The sequence below is a fragment of the Adiantum capillus-veneris genome, chromosome 6 (genome assembly GCF_014529385.1).
Source record: "Adiantum capillus-veneris isolate H3 chromosome 6, ASM1452938v2, whole genome shotgun sequence".
Taxonomy (NCBI): Eukaryota; Viridiplantae; Streptophyta; class Polypodiopsida; order Polypodiales; family Pteridaceae; genus Adiantum; species Adiantum capillus-veneris.
In genome coordinates, this window is record NC_140936.1 from 120,668,354 (window position 1) to 120,690,518 (window position 22,165).

At 43.6% G+C, this 22,165-nt stretch overlaps 1 protein-coding gene across 2 annotated transcripts in view; it reads left to right on the forward strand.

The window, feature by feature from the left end:
• The window catches only part of LOC147456180 (uncharacterized), a 56,846-nt gene that overhangs the window by 28,028 nt on the left and 6,653 nt on the right, over positions 1–22,165 (forward strand). The window lies entirely within an intron of this gene.

Here is a 22,165-nt window from a genome sequence, read left to right on the forward strand (position 1 = left end):
AAATCATCATCTGCTATTTTTGGGGCAAGTGAAATAGCCACCTACTATTTTTTGGATTGCCACCTCAACCACCTGCTTTTTTTTTGGTCAGCAAGCATGTGAAGCTCCTCTCTAATAGGCGCCCTGTAAGCACCTCAAGCTCCTCAAGTAAAGTTTGCTTAGTCAGCAATTTATGAAAATCCCCAACACAACACCACCTCCACCGCCCTTAAAGAAAAAAGCAATCGTCCTTGATTACACTCATAGAAACTGCCAAAAGATGAGTAGACACTGCTGTCAAGCATACATGCACATCATTATGTCATCCAAGCCGTACACATTAGCGTGCGCGCGCACACACCCCCATAAAATGGGCACCAGAAGAGATTAGCCAACATCCACATCATGTACAGATGCTTGCAGCCATCTTGTTTTGTGGTGACCTCCATAGGGCAAGATTGTACACATTGGCATTCAAATCACATGCAATCATTCATGCAACCACATAACTACCCATATCACATCTTGGTCCAAGGTCTAATATTGCATATGAGACTCATCCAGATACTACGGATGGAATTGTTATCCACTAATTAGTCATCACATCCAAGTCTAACTCATCAAACCTAGCGGGCTGTCCTTGATGCACTAGCTCCACTAACTTGTCATCACATCCAAGTTTGACTCATTAGACTCAATAGGACGAAATAGTCAAAGATGCAATGATGCAAACGTTCATCGCTCAAGCTCATCAAACAAACAAGTCTATTGTAGCTAATATTTGAAAAGTCTACACTTGTCACACATGTATACATAGCATGCATGAACATAGATACTTATTTAACATTTCACATTGAAATTCAAGATCCTTCTTCCACTGCTTTCACCAGCAACTACTCCTTTGTTACAAATACTTGACCCAAAAGAGTTATTGTATCTCCACCTTTCTTGGTTCAAAACAACCCTTGATTTTCTCTGCAGTCATAACCCAGGTCAACCTTCTTGGTGCACATGCACTTGGCTTGCACCTATGATGCGCTTACATCTATGAGCATATGGCATCCAGTCGATGGATCCATTTGCATGTAACCCATGCAATTCTTGCTTGACTTGGCGTCTTTGCATACGTTGCTCTCAAATCTATAGAAGTCATTTTTGTATTTGTCATAGTTGACTTCCATAGGCTATAGTATGCATATCGTCCATGTGCTTTGTGAGTCCTAACACGAAAGGATCTTTTATCTTGGTCTTCTTCATCTGATTCTACATATGTGTAATCCTGTGATCATGTCACCTCTTCCTGCTTTTAGTGTTCAAAGATCATTAGTTGGCTTTTCCATCAAGCAAACCGGTCCTGTTTCTTTTACAGTTTTATGGAATCCAAAGAATACACAAGGTTTTTCGTCAACGAATTTCAAGAGTTTCTTTCCAAGCATCCTCTAGGCAATTTCCGCATTTACAAATGTTTCAACAGTTTCTGAACTACATGATTAATCTTGTTATGCAACCAATCATAATTATGGTGCATCTTTGGCAAGAGAAGAGATGTACTTCTCGAATTGTCTTGGCAACATTGGTGGACCGACACATTCCTCTAGCCTAAATCTACATGCTCGTATTGCCAAATGCCGACCAAAGTGTACTAAGATCCATCAAAACGCCTATACAAACCTTTATGATGGTTCTAAAACTGGAGACCTAATCAATGTCCTGAAAACCGAAAATGCTAATACTCTAGGGCTGAGACTGCAAACTAATGGCGACGATGATGATGATGGCTGAAAACGCTGATGCAAAGATGCTTAAATCTGAACAATTTGACGGGACGTCGAGGAATGTAAAAAACACTAGGGCTGATGGTGCTGATGAGGTTCTCGCAATGGGGAACTGGATGAGGAAACGTTGGTGCTGCTGATGGTACTGCTGCCCATCATTATGCAATGACTAATTCTTTTCTGAACTATTTGACTGGGTACTGAGAGATGCTCTTGGACTGTGTGTTATATCCCCTTTCAAAAAATGAGAGTGACAAATTAGTAACACAAAAGGAGTACTCTTATGACTACGGAAGATGCACCCTCACGAGAAAAGTGAGTGTATTCTCCTTCTAACTAACTTGTGGATCAATCTCATGAAACCACTTAATACCAAAAATCATATCACATCTAGAGAGAGGAAAAACAACAAACTGGCGACAATAACATGCTTGCTGAAGAGAATTAGGACATTCATGCGTGATTGAAGAGTACATGCCCAAAGCAAATTGAGAAACCCTAATGGGATCCGCTAGAATAGCTTCCAAGTATAGAAGATGTGGGTTCTGTGGGGGAGTGTGGGTTCATTCTTAGGACATTCTCTTTTCATGAGACCTTTGGTGTGACACTTAACACATCATTCTTCTTTTCCATTGTAAGGTGCAGCGGAAGTGAATGTTGAACTTTGCTCAAGATGAGTGCTCCGAACTGTGCTCAAGGGTTCCTTTTGCTTACGGAAGGGAGAGCCTTCCGTTCCTTTAGTGAGAGTGCAAATGATCACAAACAAAGTGAATGACACTGTGAATGAAGGTGCTGAGACTGAGAGAGAGAAAAGAATACGACACCAGATGGTTGTCAAACCCTCCTCCAAGGGCCCCCCTCTCTATGGCGAGAGAGGTCTATGCTATTGATTGCACAAATTTGGTACAATGGTCTTGATGCAATGGACTTGCCGACGATGTCGGCGACGAGATGGGCTGAAAACTGAAAACGCTAGGAGCTGAAATCCGCAAATCTGCTATCTGCTGAATTCTGACACTGTGTCGGCGAGGACGGCAATGGCGATGATGCGTTGACGATGACGATGACGATGACGATGCGCTGAAAACGCACATACTGAAATCTACGAACAGCGGGCTGAAACTGAAAACGTTGGCTGATCTGACCGTGCGGCGAGGATTTGCTGCGGGTAGGTGAGATCTGCGATGTTTGGGGCTGATCTTGCGGAGTCTAAGTGCTGAAAACTGAAAATGCTAATGACTGGGGCTGATCTGTCACCGGGAATCTACAAAACGTTGATGCTATCTGCAAAAACGCTAGCTCCTCTGTTGCAGAAACGCCAAGGCTGATCTGCTGTAGAAAACGCCAGGGAATCTGTGTGGCAAACGTTGATCCTGTTCTGCAAACTGTAAAAACGCTAAGCTTGAATTCTGGAATCTGCTAACGCCATAGCAGCTACGGTACGGGACGGGACGTGTATTACGTGGTGTACAGTACGCGTACTAGACATATTTTTGAGAATAAAAAATAAAATACGTCGACTTTTTTAGATATGATACTTTAATAAGAACTCATGAAGCGGTTCATGGACCTCCTCAATGACTCTTCAATATTTAGCTATAGCATACATAAACAAGCACCATGAAGCTTTAAAACACAATTGATCAATTAGAAAAAGACATACGTTTTGAGCAAAAAAACGTTAGAATAGAAAACGTTATGAGACGTTTTGTACGTTTCAATACGGGACGTCGTGTATTCTAAATAAAATACGCGTATTTTAGTTGCTATGGCTAACGCTAGGGATGGAATCTGGAAAATGCTGGCTGATCTGGGAAGTACCAAAACGCCAGGTTGTCTTGTGGCTGAAAACACGAAGTCTCTTGGCGGTTCTTGTTGAGAAGGTGCACTGCTAGTTGCTGGAACTCTGCTGCCTCTTCTGGCAGAAAGTGCTAGCGCTAGGTTTCTTTTATAGAACTTAGCAAATTTGCCCTACCCAATTTTCCAACAAAGTCACTTATTAATAATAAGTGAAAAATGGCTAAAATAGAGAAAATGGATTCTGTGCACTATAAAATGCTCATGATGGCTATTGACTGTAATGTTGATGATCATGCTGTGTGCAACTAGAGGATATGCAAGTACTCTACGTGCCTGGACATGCACGGCGTGTGCTCGGGCTCACAAAGGTGCCATAACACTTCCTAAGTTGACCTGAACCCTAGACCTGAAGTAGCTTGTCCACATGCACATAGGGTTAGATGTGCACGTGACATCCCCTCCTTTTCAAATTGAGGTACTTGTACCGAACTGTACGGCGTCGAGGGAGATCGCCAACAATGTCTGGAATCCTGGGAAGGACTCTTCACCGGCCCACTCTGATGCATGTGTCGTGCGATACTCGGACTTCATAAAGGTCTGCAACGCTTGCTTCTTTGGGCCACGCTGAAAACGACACAAAGGGATTTGTGGCTGTCTCAATGATCCAACTGTGTCCATGGACGTAGATCCACCATCATCAAGAATCTCCGCCGAGGAGGAAAATTCCTGAAACCACTTCCAACACAAAATCATGAACATACCCATTCCATGTAGAGTAACTAGAAAAATACTAGTCTTCCTAAAAGACTGTGTATGCAATGTAGATGAACAAAGAAACGGAGTGCCAAACCGTTCATCAAACACACGCAAAAAGTGATATCGAATCTTGACTTTCTGATTTAAATCTATGAACTGTGGCAAATTACAATGGAAATGCTGATGCTTGATGGTCAATCTGTCTTGTGCTCTTTCTGAGACTGTCATGCCAAGGAAGAGATATGGAATGTGAATTCCTTGAATGCAAACTTTTTGTCCTTTTGAGAGTAATCCGCATACATCCGTGCTCATCCGTGAGTGAATCATGTGCATCGTACAATATGGCATGCCTATGAAAAGGGAACATGTAAAGACGGTGACAAAAATACAAGAAACCGTTACGAATGAAACGCTCGAACAATGCGTGCTGACTAATCATGCGAACACACAATACTTCTTGAGTGATTTCTTTGGACCTCGACTCGAGAGCCAAGATCGGGTCTACGTGATTGATCGTATCTGCAACAGTGCAATGAGGTTAGCTTCACTAGAAAAACCATCCTCTAAACCATCATCCTTATGAATAATCACATCTTTATCATGCAAATCATCATCCTTGTGAATAATCACATCTGTATCATGCAAAACATGTGTGTCGTGCTTTGGAGAAGAAAAGAATGAGAGAGTCTCTTCCTTTTTCTTTTCAAGCTTCGCATGCACATTAGAAATGAGAGGTGAAGAACGAACAACTTCCTCTCCACGAATGACAATGGGAGAGTCACTTTTGACATTGAAAGTGAGAGTATTGGGCGCCCAATCAATGAGAGGGTTATGCTCACGAAACCATCGGATGCCTCACATCCTGAAAGAGGAGACGCTACAAATTTTCTGCGGAAGGAGGCTTGTTGAACAGTGATAGCACATTAAGGCACTCTCGTGTAATGAGAGAGTCCATACCGGGAGCGAAGCCCGACACCTCGAAAGGAGATGTCTTGTGAACCTCCAAGCGGGCTTTGTCAACAAGAGAGTCACCTATCACATCATGCATACTACCGGAATCAAACAAGACCACCATGTGTTGACCATTCACATGACCATAACACTTCATGAGAGACTCATCAATGAGAGGATCATGAGAAACTTGGGACACACTAGTGCGCTCATTTATGGCTTCTACAGAGGATGTGGGTTCTGTGGGTTCTTTAGATTCGTTAGATTCAATCTGAGGACATATTTTCTTTATATGACCCTTGACGTGACAATGATAACATCGAACTTCCTTGGAATAAACGACTTGTTCTTCTGCTGTGATGTATCCTCCTAGGATTCCTTGTGTAGCTTTTTCATTCGGGGTTAGCTTAGGTTTAGCTGGTGTGTTAGCTTTACCCTTAGATTCATTTTGAGTGTTCTTTTCCGAAAGACTAGAGGAAGATTGGTTAGAAGAGTTACCATTCTTACCATTCTTACCATTTTTACCATTCTGAGGGTTCTGAGGAGTCTGAGAGGTACTTTGAGAAGATGTAAGGTGCAACAGAAGTGAATGTTGAACTTTGCTCAAGATGAGTGCTCCGAACTGTGCTCAAGGGTTCCTTTTACTTACGGAAGGGAGAGCCTTCCGTTCCTTTATTGAGAGAGTGCAATGGACACAAACAAAGCGGTGAACACTGTGAATGAAGGTGCTGAGATTGAGTGATAGAGAGAGAAGAATACGACACCAGAATGTTGTCAAACCCTCCTCCGAAGGCCCCACTCTCTATGGCGAGAGCGGTCTACTATTGATTGCACAAATCTCTACAATGCTTGGACTTGCCGACAATGTCGACGACGATGAGGATGACGAGGAGACGGGCTGAAATCTGAAAACGCTAATGGCTGAAATATGCAAATCTTTATCTGCTGAATTTTGACTCTATGTCGTGACGATGTCGATGACGACGATGCAACGATGACGCACTGAAAACGCTGAAATCTGCGTTTTCCGGGCTGAATCTGCAAACTGCGCTAGATCTGACCGTGCGACGAGGATCTGTTGTGGGAAGGTGAGATCTGCGAGGTCTGCGGGTTCTACTGCGGAGTCTTGACGCTGAAAACTGAAAACACTAATGCTTGTACTGGTTCTGTAGTGAAAGGTCTGCAAAATGCTAGGCCTCTTGCTGATAAAAAATGCTAAGGCTAATTTGGTCTCAATCTGCAAAAACGCTATGGCCTTGCTGTGTAAATCTGCGAACCTCTAGGGCTGATCTGCTGTGTCTTGTTGTCGCCGAGGCTGATCTGCCATGCAAAAACGCCAAGGCTGGTCTGTGGAAGAAAAACGCTAGGTATTGCAGTTGCAAAACGCTAGGTGTGCTGATGGGGGTCTTGTTGAGAAGTTGCCTGTTGAACAAAGTGTTCCTGTTGCCTCTTCTGTCCGAAATTCTAGCGCTAGGTTTTTCTTATATATTGGCTCTACTAATTTGCCCTACCTAGTTCCCAACAAAAGTCACTTAAAAATAATAAGTGAAAAGTGTCAAAAATAGGAGAAAATAGGTCTATGCATTGTAAAAATGCTCCTGATGGGTTCTGATGGAAATCTGATGATCATGCTGTGTGCCACCAGAGGATATGCATCTAATCTAAGTGTCTGGACATGCACGGTCTGCGAACAGACTCACATAGGTGCCAGATCACTTTCTAAGCTAGGCTAATTGACTGAACTGAACCCTTGCCATGATGTAGCTTGTCCACGTACACATAGGGTTACATGTGGAGGTGACGTCCCCTCCTTTTCAAAGTGAGGTACTGGTACCTAACTGTATGGCGTCGAGGGAGATCGCCAACAGCATCTGGAATCCTGGAAAGGACTCTTTGCCGACCCACTCTGATGCGTGGGTCAGGCGATACTTGAACTTCATAAAGGTGTGCAACACTTGCTTCTTTGGGCCGCGCCGAAAGCGACACAAAGTCATGTGTGGCTCCTTCAATGCTTCAACTTCGTCTATAGTCACGCGTCTACCTTCTTCAAGAATCTCCGAGGATGAAAGTTCCTGAAACCACTTGCAACACAAAAACATGAACATACCCATTCCATGTAAAAATTTTACTCTTCTGTAAAGCCTGTGCATGCAATGTAGATGAACATAGAGATCGAGTGCCAAACCGTTCATCAAACACACGCAAACAATGAGATCGAATCTTGACTTTTTGATCTAAATCAATCAACTGTGGCAAATCACAATGAAAATGCCGATGCTTGATGCTCAATCCTTTTTGTGCTCTTTCAGATACTGTGTCATGCCAAGGAGAAGACATGGAATGTGAATTCCTTGAATGTAAACATTTCATCTTTTCATGAGAGTTCCGCATACATCCGGGCTCATTCATGAGTGAATCGTGCTCAACATTCAATATGGTATGCTTGTGAAAAGGGATCACATAAGGATGGTGACTAAAATACCGGAAAGCATCACGAATGAAACACTCGAACAAATGCTTGCTGACTTTTCATTCGTACACATAATACTTCCTGTGGGGGTTCTTTGGACCTCGACTCGAGAGCCAAGATCGGTTCTTCCTGATTGATTGAATCTTCCTGTGGGGGTTCTGTGGACCTCGACTCGAGAGCCAAGATTGGTTCTTCGTGATTGATCGAATCTGCAATGAGGTTAGCTTCACTAGAAAAAGTATCAACTAAATCATCATCCTTGTGAACAATGACATCTTTATCATGCAAATCATCATGATTGTGAGTAATCACATCTTGATCGTGCAAATCATCAGATTTATCATTATCATGCAAATTATGTGTGTCATGCTTTGGAAAAGAAGAGACTGAGAGAGTCTCCATTTTCGGATTCTTTGTCATCTTCCTTGCACATTAGAAATGAGAGATGAAGAATGAACAACTTGCTCTCCACAAATGGCAAGGGGAGAGTCACTTTTTGCATTGAAAGTCAACGTATTTTCCGCCCAATCAATGAGAGGGTTATGCTCACGAAACCATCGAATACCCAAAAGCATATCACATCCTGAAAGAGGAGAGACTACAAATTTTCTGCGGAAGGTCACTTGTTGAACAGTGAACAAAACATCAAGGCACTCTTGCGTGATGAGAGAGTCCATACCAGGAGAGAAGCCTGACACCTCGAAAGGAGATGTCTTGCGAACCTCCAAGTGGGCTCTTTTGACAAGAGAGTCACTAATCAAATCATGCATACTACCTGGGTCAAACAATATGACAAAGCACTGACTCTTCGCATGACCATACCACTTAATGAGAGACTCATCAATGGGAGGATCATAAGACACTTGCGTCACACTCTTGTTCTCATTTATTGCATTGACAGAGGAAGTGGGTTTTGTGGGTTCTTTAGAGTCATTAGATTTAAGCTTAGGATATGTTCTTTTTATGTGACCCTTGATGTGACAATGAAAACAACGACCTTATTTAGAATAAATGCTTTGTTCTTCCGATGTGATGTATCCTCCTAAAATTCCTTGTTCTGCCTTTTCATTTGGAGCTAGCTAAGGTTTAGCAATTGTGTTAGCTTTACCCTTAGGTTCATTTGGAGAGTTCTTTTCTGAGAGACTATTGGAAGATTGGTTAAAAGAGATACCATTCTTACCATTCTTACTGTTCTTAGCTTTCTGAGGGTTCTGAGAAGTCTGAGAGGTACTTGTGGAAGTCTTGTTTTCCTTGGGCTTTCCCTTGTGCTTCATCTCTTGTGCGAGAGCAATCGCTACCGTGGAGATCGATTGGGTCGAGCACTTCGACATCAAACCTGATATAGTTGTCCAACCCGAAAATGAAAGTCTCCTTGCGCTCATTATCCGATTTGCGTAATTGTGTGCCCAGCTGCAAAACACGATTAGAGAAAAACATAACTGGCATACCATTTTGCTTGAGACTGTGCCAATCGTCTTTCAACTGTGCTAGGTATTGTGGGGGCATATGTCACGATTGTGACTATGTTAACAGCAATACATCTACTCCTAGTTGCAGATACGCGAAGTGCCATGCCAAGGAGGACCCCTGCTATAAGGTGCAGCGGAATGAATGTTGTATTTTCTCAAGATTAGTGATCTTTACTGTTCAAGGTTCCTTTTAGTTCTTAGGGAAAGAGAGAGCTTTCCGTCTGTAGAGTGCTGTGGTCACGAACAAAGTGAGTGGATTTTGCGTGCAAGTGAATGAGACTGAGAGAAGGAGAGAGAAGAGATACCACACCGAGAGGTTGTAAAACCCTCCTCCTAAGGCCCCACTCTCGTCGGCGAGAGTGGTCTAACTTGATTGCACAAAGGTGTACAATGCGAATGCAATGGACTGATGCAATGGGACTATGCCGATGACGACGACGGTGATGACGACGGCGACTTGATGGCTGAAATCTGGGTTCTTCTATTCGCTGAATTTGGGGATTGTTTCGGTGGCTGAAAATGGGGAGACATCTGCAACCATTCGGGGGCTGATCTGCTACGGTACCATAGGCTGGAAACGCTATGTGTTTGCTGCAGATTTGGGCTGAATATCAAAAACGCTGACGTACTCCTGTGGAGATGCAAAAACGCTGATGGGCTGCTTGTGAAAAACGCTAGTAAAGCTGAGGTTTTAGGAGCAAAATCGTTATGGACTTGATTTGCTGCTGATGGTTAAAACGCCAGCAATGTTGAGGTTCTGCTGTGGATGAAAAAGCCAAGGAAAGTGGGAGGATGGCGAGGATCTACTGCTGGGGGGGGGGGGGGGGGGGGGGGGGGGGGGGGGGGGTTGCCTCTTCTGCTAGAAAGTGTGAACTTTGGTTTGCTTATATATTAACTTAACAAAATTGCCCTACCTACTTTTGTTGGAAAGTCACTTAAAAATAATAAGTGAAAATCCCAATAAATAGGAAAATAGGCTAAATGCACTGGAAAATTCCCCTAACTGATGCTAATGGATTCTGATGGGAATTCCGATGATCATGCTGTGTGCAACCGGAGGATATGCATCTATGCTAAGTGATTGGGCATGCACGGTCTACGAATAGACTCACAAAAGTGCTAGATCATTGCTAATCTAACTGACTGGACTGACTGAACTCTGCTGTGGTGTAGATTGTCCACGGACACATAGGGTTGGGATGTGTCACGTGACATCCCCTCCTTTTCAAAGTGAGGTACTGGTACCGAACTGTATGGCGTCGAGGGAGATCGCCAACAGCATCCGGAATCCTGGAAGGGACTCTTTGTCGGCCCACTCTGATGTGTGGGTCGTGCGGTACTTGAACTTCATAAAGGTCTGCAACGCTTGCTTCTTTGGGCTGCGCCAAAAGCGACTCAAAGTCTTCTGTGGCTCTTTTGATGCTTCAACTTCGTCTAGAGTCCTGCTTCTTTCGTCTTCAAGAATCTCCATGGCTGAAAATTCCTGAAACCATCTCCAACACAAAACCAGGAACATACCCATTCCATGTAAAGTGAAGGAAAAAAATCTTGTCTTCGCGAAAGACTGTGTATGCAATGTAGATGAACATAGATACGGAGTGACAACCCGTTCATCAAACACATGTAAACAATGCGCTCGAATCTTGTCTGTTTGATCGAAATCAATCAACTGTGGCAAATCACAATGGAAATGCCCATGCTTGGTACTCATACAATCATGTGCTCGTTCAGAAACTGTGTCATGCCAAGGAAGAGACATGGAATGTGACTTCCTGACGTACAAACTTTGCAACTTTTCATGCACAATCCGCATACATTTGTGCTCATCCATGAGAGAAACGTGCTCAACATACACTATGTCATGCCTAGGAAAATGGATCACATAACGATGCTGACTAAAATACAGGAAACCTTCACGAATGAAACACTCGAACAATGCGTGCGTATCAATCATGCGAACACACAATACTTCCTGTGAGGGTTCTTTTGACCAAGGCTCGAGAGCCAAGATCGCTTCTTCGGGATCTATCGAATCGTCTTGGGGGTGATCTATGGACCTCGACTTGAAAGCCAAGATCGATTCTTGGTGATTGATCGAATCTACAACAAGGTTAGTTTCGCTAGTAAAAGCATCCACTAACACATCATCCTTGTGAACAATCACATCATCTTCATGCAATTCATCATGCTTGTCTTTTTCATCCAAATCATTATGCAAACCATTATCCATCAAATCATCATGCTTCTCATAATCATGCAAATTCTGTGTGTCAGGCTGTGGAGAAAAAGAGACGGAGAGAGTCTCCTTTCCCCAAATCTCTTTCATCTGTGCCTGAACTTGAGAATAGAGTCGCTAGAACTCTTTGTTTTGTCGGTTGCTCTTTTCTTGTATTGCTTTTCTTTCTGCTTTGTCTTCTGCGTGTCTGCGATCCATTTCTGCTTTTCTTTCGGCGTGTCTGCGTTCCATTTCTGCTTTTCTTTCTTTGCATTCACGATCAAATTCTGCCATTCTTTCTGCATTTCTTGCTTCGCGTTCTAAATTCCTTTCCAGAAACATTTGGTCTAAAGCCTCCATAGAAGTTAGTGCAATCTTTGTCGTAGATGGAAAAGGGGGAGGGTCGGAAAAACCTCCTGGTGGGGAAAATTCTTCTTCGCCTCTCTCATGCTCATCACCTCCAAGCAAAGTATCCATTCCGCTTCGAGTGATGACCATTCTGAAATCGTGGGTTCTTGTGGGTTCTTGTGTTCTTAAGTCCACGAGGGACTTGGGTTCTTGGGGGTCTTGAGTTCTTAAGTTCTTGAGGGTCTTGGGGTTCTTGAGGTCCTTGACTCGTGAGAAACTTGGGTTCTTGAGGTTTTCTTTCCCTTGCAAATCACGTTGAGAAGGATCTTCTCTTCACCCGAGTTCTACTCTTTTCTGTGGGCGCACCCCTTGGTGGCCTTGCGCTCACACCAAGGTTGCTTTTTCCCACCTCACGTCGATTGGCCGGCCGCTAAGTGCATGGTCCGCTCTCAATGAGTGAAAAGAGACACAAGGGGAGGCTGGACAAGCCCTTCTTTCTTGGGATTCCTGTCACTCTTCAACAAAACACGATTAGGAATTGCCATGCCCAAGTAAACTTGGGTTCGTGCGATCGCAACAAGCAAAAAAAATTTCTTGTGGTTCTTTCCTTGAGTAATGCAGAACACTTCCAAAGCTCTGATACCAATGTAAGGTGCAACGGAATGAATGTTGTATTTTCTCAAGATTAATGATCTTTACTGCTCAAGGTTCCTTTTAGTTCTTAGGGAAAGAGAGAGCTTTCCGTCTGTAGAGTGTTGTGGTCACGAACAAAGTGAGTGGATTGTGCGTGCAAGTGAATGAGACTGAGAGAAGGAGAGAGAAGAGATACGACACTCAGAGGTTGTAAAACCCTCCTCCGAAGGCCCCACTCGTCGGTGAGAGTGGTCTAACTTGATTGCACAAAGGTGTACAATGCGAATGCAATGGACCGATGCAATGGGACTATGCCGATGACGACGACGGTGATGACGACGGTGACTTGATGGCTGAAATCTGGGTTCTTCTATTCGCTGAATTCAGGGATTGTTTCGGTGGCTGAAAATGACTGTTTTGGCTGCGTTTTCTTGGCTGAAAATGGGGGGACATCTGCAACCATTCGGGGGCTGATCTGCTACGGTACCATAGGCTGGAAATGCTATGTGTTTGCTGCAGATTTGGGCTGAATATCAAAAACGCTGACCTGCTCCTGTTCTTGCCAAAAACGCTGGACTGTGGAGATGCAAAAACGCTGATGGGCTGCTTGTGAAAAACGCTAGTAAAGCTGAGGTTTTAGGAGCAAAATCGTTATGGACTTGATCTGCTGCTGATGGTTAAAACGCCAGCAATGGTGAGGTTCTGCTGTGGATGAAAACGCCAAGGAAAGTGGGAGGATGGTGAGGATCTACTGCTGGGGGGGGGGGGGGGGGTTACTGCTAAGAAGTTGCCTGTCGAGCGGGAAGCTCCTGCTGCCTCTTCTGCGAGAAAGTGTGAACTTTGGTTTGCTTATATATTAACTTAGCAAAATTGCCCTACCTACTTTCCTCTTCTGCGAGAAAGTGTGAACTTTGGTTTGCTTATATATTAACTTAGCAAAATTGCCCTACCTACTTTTGTTGGAAAGTCACTTAAAAATAATAAGTGAAAATCCCAATAAATAGGAAAATAGGCTAAATGCACTGGAAAATTCCCCTAACTGATGCTAATGGATTCTGATGGGAATTCCGATGATCATGCTGTGTGTAACCGGAGGATATGCATCTATGCTAAGTGATTGGGTATGCACGGTCTACGAATAGACTCACAAAAGTGCCAGATCATTGCTAATCTAACTGACTGGACTGACTGAACCCTGTTGTGAGGTAGATAGTCCACGGACACATAGGGTTGGGATGTGTCACGTGACACTTACGCTTGGATGGTCACACCCCTTCGCCCAAAGGACGTGTCTCTTCGCCAAAAGCCACACTCCTTCAATGACTGGTCACACCCCTTCGCTCTACGGGTGCGACTCTTCGCCCAATGGTTGCAGCTCTTCGCCGAAAGGATATGTCTTTACGTCTAAAGTTGTGTCTCCTCACCAAGAGACGTGTCTTTTCATTTATGTCTCTTCGTCTCCTATATAAGGAGCCCTTGTATCACACATTCAATCAATCAAACACAGAGTCTTCTAAGTCTTGTCTCTAAGTTCAGTTTCAATTTCTTAAGTCTTAATCATGAGTTTAAGTACTTAAATTAAGGATTAGCATCTAGAATCCTCACAGTGGTATCAGAGCAAAATTTTTTCCCGGGACCATACGGTTGTGAGCCTCTCACCCTTGACACTACACTCTACCCCCCCTTCCCGGCATTGTATGGAATCAGAAGAACAGTGGCTTACGCACACATCTCGACATGAGGTCACATAAATTACTTATGTTCTCGTATATAAAAATATAATACAGTCAACCTGAAACAGCAGCATGGCTGTGTGCATATGTGATTCGCGTGCTGCTGCATGGATAAGAGCGGAAGTGTGTGCCTTTTCAAGTGCTAAGGAGTACCTGTGAACCTGTGAGTACCTGTGAGCACCCGTTGGTAGACTTCCTGCTCCGACGGGCTGAAATTTTAGGCGGGCTGCTTTGCACCCCTTCGCGATGTCTCTTCGTTGGTGACTCTCCGCATGGTCCAACTCACCCAAAGGGCACCCATACTCAACGCAGCCAACCAACGATGGCAACCTTTCGTCAAAATATGCTACGCAAGGCAATCATGCGGCGCTGCGTTGAATGTAATGTCCAGCCAGTGTATTTTTTAAGCCCAACGCTGAATTTATTAAATTGGGCCTACCCCTTAAAATTCTAAGGGAATTGATTGGTCGCCCAGTACTTTTAAGAGGGTACCCATTGGGTACCAAACATTTAAAAAAAAACAAAGCCAAAACAGCCAGCGAAGACAACACAATCTCTACGTTCCATTATTCTCCAAAGTTGCCTGTGTTGCGTACAATTCTCGAACACGTGCAAGCCTCACACACATGGCCGATGAGACCTATGATGTGTCAGTTCCGTACCTAACTCATGTGATATTCTGCCTGAAAATTCTATTCTGCCAGAATCGGTAACTGCGCCTATTCCCAAACCAAATCCTGTTCCGGACTTTCCCGCGGAAATTCCATCGCCAGTCTACTCTCTTGAACTCTTGAACCTTGTGAAATTCCCGGACTCCAAAGCGCGAACTTATTCCAGATAGATTTTTCGCTCAAGGATCACCAGTCCCATAACCTATTCCCGACCCCGAACCTGCACTTATTCGAGTTCCTTTTGAGGCGTAACCATGCCGAATTCTGAGAATGGAGGTAGTCAATCTGACGATGCCCTTACTCTTATCAAGGAGCAGATGACCACACTTTCCATAAGCCTCGCATCACTCCACACTCGCTTGGATGAGATGCACACGGAAAACACTTCTCGAAGTCGACCTGCTGTTTCTCGAACTACTAATGCAGCATCTTCAACACATTCTTCCGAAGCTTCAATGGACGAACCAAACGAACCAGATCCAACTGAAGAGGTAGACAATCGCGAACTTCAATTACTTTATAAAATTTTGAATGCTGCACAGAAGAAGAAGCTTGATGTTAAACTGCCGGAACCGTACAATGGTCGCGGCGACAAGCGCGTGCTGGACCATTGGCTGTTCAAAATGGAGGTTTACTTATCAAACACAGACTTGGTCGAAAGTAAAAAAGTTGCACTTGCTAGTTCTATGCTCAAAGACACAGCATTTCTTTGGTGGCAACGACGGGTTGCTAATGGTAAACACACACCTTCTTGGGATAAATTCCGGCGTGCTATTCGCAAGGCGTTCGAACCTGCCAATGCGGATTTTCATGTCCGGTCCTCTCTTCGCCGCCTGAGCCAAACAGGTTCCTTGGCTGCGTACATCACAGAGTTTCAAAGACTAACTCTGGAATAGAGACCCTTAGTCCCTCTGATAAACTTCACAACTTTATCGACGGACTCGAACCCAGCCTGAAGGATTATGTACACAAATACAACCCTATCACCTTGGATGCTGCAATTGCCTATGTGGAGCGTCTTGGCGATAATCGGCGTCCTACACGGAATTTTCTCCTTGGTGACAGATCTTCAAACAACGCTCGCTTTTCACAGCGCGATCGGAGAGACAACTATAGCCAAAGTCAGCAACATCAGTCTCAGTTTAGACAGCAAGCAACGCAACCTTATTCAACTTCAAAGTTCTATTCTCAAGATCGACAATCTCAAAGCAGATCTTCTTCACATGCTCCTCCACTTGATCGTGGTAAAGAACGTGATTTTTCTCAAGATCGGCATTCCAATCCTCAGCAAGGCTCTTCGTCAAATGGATCTTCGACTTCAAAGAAGGAAGGATTGTGTACAATTTGCAGTGGTGACCATAGATGGTATCAATGTCCAAAGAGAACAAATCCGTCGAATTTGAAAAGAAATTCCAACGCGGAAACATCATTGAACTCTGAACAACCAAATTCTGCTAAGGATAAAGAAAAATTTGTGGTCAATACGATTTGTGTCTCAGAGGATACGAGTATTCTTATGAAGCATGCTTAGTGCAATTCTTCAGTTTTGGAGCCTCTCTCAAAGCAAGTTTTGAGTGTTCTTGGACTACTCAATGGTCGCTCCATCAATATTTTGGTGGACAGCGGATGCTCGAATAATTTCGTCAGCTCTCAGATAGTTCAACAGCTTGGCTTACCAATTCAGAAGACATCTCACTTATATGATGTGGAATTAGCAGATGGATCAATTTTGACTTGTGATTAGACAGTTCGTGTCACAAAAATACGAAAGCGTAAACTGACGTTTAATTGCACTTCAAATACTCAAGAGAATTAGAGGGAGCGAGAAAACTTGACACTTCATTGGGGACCAGAAGATGGGCTGGTCCCCCCCCATAAAGAGAATATCTTTATTACTAAGGGAGAATCTTTACAAGCACAGGAACGGGGTATTATCCCTGATACAATAAGGTGGCTTTGAATGACCAGCTTGAAGATCTGCCCAAATTGTGGCGAAGTCTGGATCTTGAGGATACATCTCGCTGAGAGATTCTAGTTCCTCATGATAAATTGTTGTTAGTGCATTGATCTTTGGACGCCTGGAGAGAGCATCTGCAACTGCATTCTTTGTTCCAGAAGTGTGTAAAATCTGAAAATGAAACATTGAAAGAAAGTTGGCCCATCTCATCTGCTTTTCTGATAACTTTCTCTGTGTGAGAAAGTAGCGAAGACTTTGATGATCTGTCTTGATAATAAAATCAGCTCCTAATAGATAGTGTTTCCAAATGGAAAGAGCATGAATTACTGCCATTAGCTCTTTCTCGTATATGGAGATATGCAACTCTGCATCTTTAAGGCGCCGACTTTCATAGGCTGTCGCGTGACCCTCTTGGTTCAAAACTGCTCCTACACAATCTCCAGATGCATCGCAGTATACCTCGAAAGGTTTGCGAAGATCAGGGACGGTGAGAACAGGTCCGTGACTGAGTAGATACTTAAGCTTTTCGAAAGCTTGTTTTTGTCCAGACCCCCAATGGAATGGAATCCGCTTCTTTGTCAGGTCATGGAGGGGACTGATATCGCGGCAAAAGCTCGAATGAAACGCCGATAATAAGAACAGAGGCCGAGGAAACTTCGTACATCATGTACTGTAGTTGGCGTAGGCCATTCTACAACTGCTTGAATCTTATCAGGGTCCATTCTCACCTGATTGTGAGACACTATATGGCCCAAATAGTGGATTTCTTTTAAAAAGAATTCACTCTTCTTAGCATTCACAAATAATTTGTGTTTGCGTAATTCTTTAAACACTAAGGCGAGATGCTTATAGTGTTTGTCTTCCGACTCTGAGAAGATTAAGACATCATCAAAGAAAACGCCTGTAAAACTTCTATATGAGTGGAAGATTCTATCCATCATTCTGTTGAATGTAGCTGGTGCATTAGTGAGTCCAAAAGGCATCACTAAGAATTCATACAACCCGAAGGTTGTTCTAAATGAAGTCTTATGCACATCCTGAGGAGCTATGCGGATTTGATGATAACCGCTCTTCAAGTCTATACGACTAAAGACACTGGCTCCTTGTAACTTATCAAGAATGTCGTCAATCCGAGGAATTGGAAATCGATTCTTGATTGTGATCTTGTTTAGAGATCTATAGTCTATGCACATGCGGAATGTGCCATCCTTTTTCTGTACTAGCAAGACAGGTGAACAATATGGAGAAGTACTAGGCCTTATTAAGCCCTTCTCCAAAAGTTCGTTAACCTGCTTGAGAATTTCCTCTTGCTGCATTAGACTAACTCGATAAGGGGGCTGATTTGGAGGAGAACTCCCTGGGATCAAATCAATGGTATGATCCTCAGGTCGCGAAGGTGGGAGTTCATTTGGAAGTTCATCTGCAAAACAATCTTTATATCTTTCTATTAACTTAAGTCTTTTTTGCTCTAAAGAGGAAGAAAGTTGTGAAACAGACACATCTCTCTCTCTTGCAAAAATCAAGTACGTTGAAACACACTTTTTTATTTCTTTCTTGATGGCAATGTGGTTGGCGATAGGAATACGCCAATCACCTGCATCTACAAGTACAAGATACTCCTTTCCTTTATGAGCAAAAGATAAGGTTTTTTGAACATAGTCTGGAATGGGATGCATCTTGTAGTGCCAAGGCATTCCCAAGATAACATCGCATCCTTCAAGTGAAGCTAGTAAGAAAGACTCTTGATCCTTGTAGTCGTCGACCTTTAGATTCAACTTCCCTATGATTGGAGTAGAGTTTGAGTTCTGCCCTTTGAAAGCAGATTGCGCTTGAATAGAGACTCCCAAATGATTGGGCTGCAAGTTCAGGTTGTCAGCTAGCTTGGTAGAGATGAAGTTGTCTGTGCTACCAGGGTCAAACAAAATAAGAGCCCGCTGGTTGTTGATACTACCCCATGCTTTGAGAAGAGCTCTTTCTTTTCCATCCTTGGTTGTATTTCCCTGTACATCTGGGACTGCATTGGAAGAGGGTGGTTGTGGAGGTTTGGTAGGACAGTCACCCTTCATATGACCAACTTGTCCGCACTTGAAGCATCTTCCTTCACTAATGTATGTTCGCAACTCAGCAGGAGAGAGATATCTCCCTTTCTTGGGCTGATTTGGCTTTGCTTCTGCTTCGGAGGCGGTTCTTTTCTTCTTTTGAGAAGAAGTAGAAGAGGTAGGCTGCTCATGGAGAGCCTTCTGCTTAGCATGGTAAGTGCTTTGCTCCATCTTCCTGGGAGTACCCTTGTCATGTATTCCATCAGCTATGCGGGTTGATTCCATAAGTATCTGCAAGTTACCTCGAGGGTAAAGCTTCATAGCCTTTTGCAAGGCTTCATGCAAACCTGCTTTAAACTTGCGCATCTTCTCCGAATCTTCAATCTTCTTGAATGGAGTGACTTTCAAGAGAACGTCCCAAAACCTATCCACATAGCGTGGAACGGTTTCGTTCTCTGACTGTGAAAGTCGATCCCATTCTTTCTTTACCTCTTCCTCATAGTCTGGAGGAAGGAACTGTGCGTAGAACTCCTTGAAAGCGGTCCAATCTTGGGGTCTGCGATCTTCCAGGATAAGGGTTAACCACCAATTGCTGGCGGTGCCTTTCAGGTACAAACTAACATGGCGAAGCTTGGAAAATTCCCTTTAGCAAATGCAACTTCAAATTGGCGGATGAAAGCCAAAGCTTTGTCATTATCACGCCGTCCATTGTAGGTGTCGAATTTCACATCTTTATCTCCCGACTTGAATGTTTTCTGCCTGTGGTGCTTCTTCTTATGGTGCTCCTTCTTTCGATGCTTAGACTCCTTGGGGACAGGAGTCCTTTCCCTTGAATGTACTTCTTGCTGCGACGGATCGTCGAGAAACATGTCTTCCGGAGAAACTATGTCTTCCAGATCCTTCATGAAAGAGAACTGAGGGGAATCAGGGGGATCCTGCTCTTGAACTTTTGGATTAAACCGCACATGACGTTCTGGAGATTTCTTCTGCCTCTCGTGCATGCGGGAAGTTCCAATTAAAGGATCTTTTCTTGGTTGTGGTGCCTTTGGGTTCTGCGGGATTTCTCCCGACCCCATCGGCATTTTCTCCTTCCCTTTTTCAAGAGTATGGAGAATCTTTTGGACTTCTGGATGGGAGAGAGCTTTGTGCAACTCTTCCACCTGCTGTTGAAGGAGAGAGAACTCTATCTCGCGTCCTCCCATTTCTGCAGTCTGCCAAGAGTCGTCAATCCCTTCAGGAAGAGAGAGAGGACCTTGCTCTGATACCACTGTCACAAAAATACGGAAGCGTAAACTGACGTTTAATTGCACTTCAAATACTCAAGAGAATTAGAGGGCGGCCGGACAAGTGTGAACAGGTAAAGGCGGTGCAGTGCCCGTGCGGCATTGCGCCGGCAGACCTTTGGTGTTCTCATAAAAGAATCATTGGTAGCAGTTGTTAGTTAGTTGCACATTTTTAATTAATGAGCTAGAAGTTTTTAAAGTCAAAAGTTGAATGGTTTTTAAGTTTTTAAAGTAAGTGTGCCAAGTGGCACACTTACCAATGCAAACTAACTCTCTCACTCTCACTCTCACCCTCTCTCTCTTCCTAGCGTCCCTCTCCCTGATGGCTATTTAGGAGCCCCCCTCCCCCATTTTCAGGGTTGGCAGTGCACCTACCCCCCCTAATGTGAGCGTGCTCTACGCGGTGGAGCCCTCCATTGAAGCAGTAAGAAAGTGGAAACACTTTCTCAGTCAATAGTCAGAACAGAACAGAAGAAAGAATAGAGGACGGGCGTAGGGGGACCAGCCCATCTTCTGGTCCCCAATGAAGTGTCAAGTTTTCTCGCTCCCTCTAATTCTCTTGAGTATTTGAAGTGCATTAAACGTCAGTTTACGCTTCCGTATTTTTGTGACAGTTCGACAATTGTAGTTCGAGATTCAAACTTATGGAGATCAACTGGATTTTGAAGTCATGCCTTTATCTTATTACGACATGATTCTTGGTCAGCATTGGTTATTTCAATATGATCCAGCAATTAGCTTTTGAGGACATACTATCAATTTGTTCAAAGATGGACGTGAATTGACTTTACATGGGCTTTCTCATGTGGAAAGAGTGATTCAAGCCTCACGTGTACTAGTCAAACAGCATGATACAGTGGATTATGAAGAGAATACGATTTCCGATGCAGATGCAGATATTATTATTGATGAATTTTTGAATTCATTAACTTCTCCCGAATCAATTGATGAAGACAAAGATAAAGATATAGTTGCAAATTCTGAGTCTGAAGACGACTATGCTTTCTTTGGTTCTTTACTGGATGATGATATGCCAATTACAAGTCATGAAGTTACAGATCCAGAAGATGATTCTGAAGAATTTTGGGATTCATTATTGGAAGATGATTACAGTATCAAACCAAAATTCTCTCCAATGATTCATAAAGTTGAAGTTACCCCATCTGAAGAGTACCTTGAGAAGATTTCCTCTTCCCCAAATATTTCACAGTTATTGGAAGATTTTAAACCAGAAGGCTTACATCGCACGAAAGATTTTGAAGATCAACCTCTTGTTGCAGTCAATCTGATTATGCCAGATTCCTCTAAAAAGTCTTTGAATAATGCAATGACATGGGACTTAGCAGTCAAAGCAAAAAGGTTTCGCAAGAAGCAAAGGTTCAAGACAAAGACTTCAGATAACTCAAAGATAGAAAAATTTCGAAGATTCAATGCTTTTCCAGAGTTCTATCAACATCAGAAGTCATTTCTTTGACACGGGCTCTCATTTTAAATGGGAGGGAATGTCACGATTGTGACTATGTTAACAACAATACATCTACTCCTAGTTGCAGATACGCGAAGTGCCATGCCAAGGAGGACCCCTGCGCTTGGATGGTCACACCCCTTCACCCAAAGGACGTGTCTCTTCGCCAAAAGCCACACTCCTTCGACGACTGGTCACACCCCTTCGCTCTATGGGTGCGACTCTTCGCCCAATGGTTGCAGCTCTTCGCCGAAAGGATATGTCTTTACGTCTAAAGTTGTGTCTCTTCACCAAGAGAGTTGTCTTTTCATTTATGTCTCTTCGTCTCCTATATAAGGAGCCCTTGTATCACACATTCAATCAATCAAACACAGAGTCTTCTAAGTCTTGTCTCTAAGTTCACTTTCAGTTTCGTAAGTCTTAATCTTGAGTTTAAGTACTTAAATTAAGGATTAGCATCTAGAATCCTCACAGCATAAACCGCGCCTTGAGCTTGTCTTGGAAGTCGGCCCAATTGAAAGAAAGGGGCGCACCATCCTCGGCTTCCTGTAGATGCGCGGTCAAATGTGCCTCTTGCCATGCGTGGTACCAAGTAATGGCATCACCGGCAAGGTACATAGT